The following is a 5,361-nucleotide window of genomic DNA, read 5'->3' as shown; positions in this document are numbered from 1 at the left end:
TCAGAGACTGGGCACACGGCAGTGCCCGAGACGCGTGTGTGGGTCTGAAATGGAAGGAGGCCCTGGGCCTGATGGTGGAGCAGTGCGGAGGCCTCGGAGCTCCGGAGACTTCAGAGGAAGCCAAGAGGCGGCCGGGCGCGGGCGTCAGGAGGAGTCCGGAGGAAACGGCTTGGCTTGCTTTACGCAGGAGCACGTGGACGGGGCAAAGGAGAAAAGGTTGGTCCAGCCAGGGCCTTGCAAATAGAAGGTGAAGCAAAATGAGGAGATGCTGGAATCTCATAGAAAAAAACGGGCCAGGATGGACGAGGAGGTGAAGGGCCTTGGGGAGACGTTGGAACTGCCGGTGGGTGCAGGGTGGGCTGATGTACAGGCTCGCTGGCTCTCAGAGCTCGCGTGGACAGACGCAGCCCCTGCCTGTGGTGGTTCCTCCCCGGTCTCTTCCTGTGCCAGGTAGTTTGGAATCTTCTGGAATGCCTCTGTGCCCTGCAGAAAGCTGCTTCCCCCAGCTGTGTGGCCCAGGATGGCTTTGCTCTGCCTGCAAAGGGAAGTGTGTGTGTGGAGAGCACTGAGCACCCCCCAAAGGACCTGGGCTGGGTCAGCGAGCCCAGGACCCCTGAGGGGGTGGGGCAGCTGAAAGCCGAGTGTTGCTTGTTAATGCACGCCTGGATTTCCCCCAACCCGGCTCTTTTTTCTGGCTGCTATTTTATGGAATACTAATTATATCCTAGGGCTACCGACTTCTAATGAGCCAGGACCTGGGAGATTAAATTGGCACGCGCTTCTTCTTAGAGGCGTTATTTCTTTTTAAACAGAGCATTTGAATATGCAGATGTAAGGTAATGATTTTTCATTTAAACATGTAATATTTCTCGGTAGACCAACTTATCATTATGCCTGATTATTCCACCACATTGTGAGCTTTGTTGAAAGAAGAAAAACGGCTCATCTTCCTGATGGTAAAAAAAAAATAAAAAGAATTACAAAATAAAATAAAATACATAAACAAGTAAATAAAAGAAACCGACTGAATGTAAGTGACCCTGTGTATAAAAGCTGCCCTGGGTTGCTGTGGTAACCAAAGGTCTAAAAATGACAGGAAGAAAAGAACACCGGTTTGTTGTGACAAATGACACTTGAAGTGACAGGCTCCTTGCAGCGCCTGCTTGTAATGAACGCGGCTCTGTCAGGAACGTTAAGACCCAACAGTAGGCTAACGTGGACGTCGGAGACCTGGCCGGAGGACTTGTGTCCAGGGTTGGGCTAATGAGCCAACACAGAGTCCTGCAGAGGGAGCAGGGCTCTGGGGGAGCAGATGCCTGATGGTGGGTCCCATGGTCATGTGACCAGCATGTGCACCATACCTGCTCTCCTGGGTTACATACATATATATCCAGGAGATGCACAGGTCACAGAAAACATTACACGTCTATATAAACCAATGTAAAGGGTGTCCCCTCTGCCCCCAGGCGTGTACACACTTTGCATACTTATTCATTCCAATGATTCTTTTCAGATTTAAGCCATTGGAATAAGTATTCAAAGTGTGTATACGTTTTTGGGGGACACCCTGTATATTGCATGTGGGTGGGCAAAAGTCGGTTACAGTTGTTCATGTGGAAAATAATACTATGATTCATAAGTAATGATACAAGAATGAACTGCTTCCTGTGCTCACAGCTGTAAGCCCACCTTCGCCCACCCCTCATTACCTTACATCTGCATATTCAAATGTTCTGTTTAAAAAGAAATAACGCCTCTAAGAAGAAGCGAGTGCCCTGTATATAAAATATACTCTCCTTAGTAAGCTTTCTCTCACCAGAATAAGACCCCCCAGCGTGTGGGTTCTTCACTAACAGTGCGCCTCGTGTTAGGGGTGCCCTAACGTTAAAAATGCACAGGTACCCTGGCCGGTAGCTCACTTGGTTGGCGTGTCCTCCCGCTGGGGTTCGATCCCCGGTCAGGGCACATCCCCGTCTCCCTGTCCTCGGGCCCGAAGCCCTGAGTGGGGCCGAGACAGCAGTGACTTGGCTGGACCTAAGATTGTTTTCTCTGGAAGAAATGGCAATTCCCGGGCGGTGAGGGAGGTGTTCGCTAACCTGCTGTGGCAGCCGCTTGGCAAGGCACGCCCATCAAACGCCGTGTTGCGCACCATCACCTTTCACAAGCTTCCCTGCCAGTTATATCTCAGTAAAGCTGGGAAAAAATAAAAAGAATCCTTTGGGAATATTGTAGAGTGCTCCCTTAATAGAGTTCGACCACTGAATATTAATTATAATCGTCTCGTCTGTCACTGACATAAATTAAAGGATGAGCAAAGACATCAGTACTGACCACACAAACCGTTCCTGGCTGGGGGATCGCTCCACGTCCCCAGGAAGGAAATAACAACTGTCAGCAATTATATTTAGCGTTCTTCTTGGTAAAAACGTACGTGGGCTTCGGGCATTTTTTATACCTAATTCCAAAAGAAAGAAAAAAAAAAAAGTTGTGGCGTTCCCACACCGGGAGTCGAACCCGGGCCGCCTGGGTGAAAACCAGGAATCCTAACCGCTAGACCATGTGGGAGACGACGAGGGCTGGGCCGGGCGTAAGCGAGTTGAATCGAGTGCGTGAGACGGGAAAAGGGAGCCGTGATCCCCGGCCTCTGGTCGGTCGCCACGGTGACCCTTTAGACCAGATTTCCCATCGCCTCTTGGCCGAGGCCTTGGGAGGCCACTGCTCCTCAGGTCTTTTGTGGGGAGGCCTGACATTGAAACCGGAGCAAAACCCCCAGACGGCTGTGAGAGGAGGAGCCCGCGCCCTGCGCCACTTGAACGCTGCTCATGTCGGGGGAACCAAACGTAAGGGAACAGGCCAGCCCGTAGGGAACTCCTGTGAGTTTATCTGAGCCACACTGTCAGCAGTTGCCGGGAAGCAGAGCCTCCCGTGCCGGGTTAAGGCTCGGAGAAGAGTGGTTCCCGCCTGTTTTTGTAAATTACCCCCAAAAAGGGACAGGGGCCTGGTTCCCTGAAGTCCGCTGGTGACCGATGGGGGAGGCGGGAGAAAGAGCAGGAACCGGGGGTGGGATGAAAAGTAAGAAGACAGACACACGCACCTTCTACCGAAGCGGGTGCAGGGCCGGCAGCCCCCAACAACAACATAACAATAATCCCCCCTGTCCGCAGGCTCGTTATCCGGATGCAGAGACAACGGGCTCAGCAAGGATGGGGCTGATCTCTGTCGGGGAAGACACCGGCTGGGGCGCGACTGCCCACCAGGAGCTGCCCTCTGATGGAGGTTTCAGCTCCAGGCCACCCTTTGTGGTGACTGGAGTTTGCCAGGCCCCCACGCAGGCCTTCTCCGTGTTTTTGAGGTTAGCATGTGACCCCCTTTTGTCCACACAACAAGCAAATAAAAAAACAAAAACAACAAACAAACCGCCTGGGAGATACGTATCCTCAACCCGTGTGAGCGGTCGTTGTCGGATGTAAGCCAGAAGCCACAGGGCTCTAACAGGCCGCTGGCACAAACAGTGTGGGAACTTGGGAGCAGGGCAGCGTCTAGGACGCTTCTGGGGGGAAATCTCGGCCTCGCTGGCTCCCAGTGGCCGTGGGGCCACAAAGCAAAAGCGTGGCCAGGCCAGGGGCTGGCGGGTGGGGGGAGGAAGCTTCTAGAACACCAGCAACACTCGTCCGCAGGCTCGCGTCAGGGTGCCCCAGCCCCGCAGTGACCAGGCAGTTCTCTTTTCAGCTCCTTTCGTATTGAACCACATTTATTTTCTCAAAGCAGTGCAAGGGAACACACTGTGAAAGGCCACGCATTTATGCACCTTGAAAGGAAACACCAAACGTGGCGATGGTCTTTGCGGCTCAGAGTGTGGTTTTGGACCGGCCGTCTGTGTTTGGAAGGGAGCGTGTTCTCGGGACGGATGGGACGGTGGTCACTGTGGACGCGGCCAGGGCGGACCGCCAGACCCTCCACGCTCCGCCTGGCCCGTTCCTGCGGCCGTTTCCTCTGAACGAGGTCTTCGTAGTGGCTTTTGCTTTTCCAAAAGCACGCGTCCCTTGTTACGGTGACCGAGGGCCTGACATCTCTGTATCTCCTGTGCTTGTCCTGTTACCGGTTTTCACCATTTTTCCTGAAATGGCAGTCAGTCCCTTTTGACTTTGTAAAGCCCGATTATAACCTGTCAGTACTTTTTCCAGCTGTAGGTTACACTGTGACAGGTCTGACGGTGTTTTCCAGGCTGTTCTAATCATTTTATTTGTAAAATGCTGTTTGTTTGATGCCAAACCTAGATTAAATACTTGACTGAATTGTGGCTCCAGCCTCTTCCAGAAATGTCACCGGGGTCCTTTCTAAGCATGAAAATGGCAGGTGCGGTGTGCATTGGAGCTGTTTTCTCCAGGACATACCGCAGAAAGTGGTAAGAGGACACAGAAGAGGGCTTTCTCCCATTGAATGGCTACCGCGGAAGGGGTAAAAATGGATTCAGGTTTAAAAATGTCCCGGGAAGGGCTAGGCAGCGGGCTGTCATCACTCAGAAGCTGGCCTGCAGTTAGAGACGCCCCCTGCTCCCCGATCCCACAGCGGCCCCCACTTCCCTGAGCCTGCAGAGGGAGCAGGGCCTCCCACCCAGGTTCCCACGTGACCCGCGTGGCAGGCACCCCCCCCCATACTTTGACAACCTGAGTTCTTGCAGCATCAATTTCTAAGTTCATTCATTTTTTCTTAAATGTTTTTATTGATTTTATATATTTATTTTGTGGGACTATTTCTATCTTAATAAAATAAAGATCCTTCTAGGCACAGGGCTGTCCATACTCAGGGTGTGCTGGGTGCCTGAGGGGGCCCACGGGGGAAGTCGGTGCCCATCCCTGCAGCAGCGCCCGTACTGCTGCGTCTCTGGGTGAGGATGGCTTCTCTTGGTCCGGCTGCCTCTTTATCTATTTTCTTATATGTTTTTACTGATTTCAGAGAGCAGAACGGCGGAGAGACGTGGACTTGTCTCTCCTACTGCACTCCCCGGCCTGGGCCCAGGCCGGTTCCTCAGCTCCTCTTGGGTGAGTCTGCGCCCTGTGCCTCCGGGACTCTGATGAGCGTGACCTTGACCTGGGCGGGCTGTGGCCGCGTGGGCCTCTGTGGGAGCCTGTGTCGAGGTCCCCAGTGTGGCCTCTGTGCCGGGCAGACCCCGGCCACACGCGGGGGTGCAGATGTGTCCGAGTCTCCTGCTGTGGAAGGAGCCGAGGGCCACGTCTCCGGCCGAGGGCACGAGGTGAGAGGCAGGTGGAAATGGGCCCGGCGGCTGGGGCACTGTGATTGACAGCCGCGATGGCGAAGCCTCTTCTCCGCCTCCTCTCTGTCCCGCACGTCCACTTACCG

At 53.6% G+C, this 5,361-nt stretch overlaps 1 long non-coding RNA gene and 1 other non-coding gene across 2 annotated transcripts; one reads left to right on the top strand and one right to left on the bottom strand.

The window, feature by feature from the left end:
• Positions 1 to 2,493: 2,493 nt before the first annotated feature.
• Positions 2,494 to 2,565, bottom strand: TRNAE-UUC. The gene has a single exon. It is a non-coding gene; the product is annotated as a tRNA-Glu (tRNA).
• A 119-nt stretch (positions 2,566 to 2,684) lies between these two features.
• On the top strand, positions 2,685 to 5,043 carry LOC107182870. The gene is made up of 4 exons (XR_001513629.1): positions 2,685 to 2,840; positions 3,165 to 3,352; positions 4,318 to 4,405; positions 4,957 to 5,043. It is a non-coding gene; the product is annotated as an uncharacterized LOC107182870 (long non-coding RNA).
• Positions 5,044 to 5,361: the final 318 nt, after the last annotated feature.

The sequence above is a fragment of the Myotis davidii genome, unplaced genomic scaffold (assembly GCF_000327345.1).
Source record: "Myotis davidii unplaced genomic scaffold, ASM32734v1 scaffold811, whole genome shotgun sequence".
In the NCBI taxonomy this organism is placed as follows: domain Eukaryota; kingdom Metazoa; phylum Chordata; class Mammalia; order Chiroptera; family Vespertilionidae; genus Myotis; species Myotis davidii.
The sequence above is the reverse complement of the archived record's forward strand: the minus strand, read 5'-3'. Positions and strand labels throughout refer to the sequence as shown.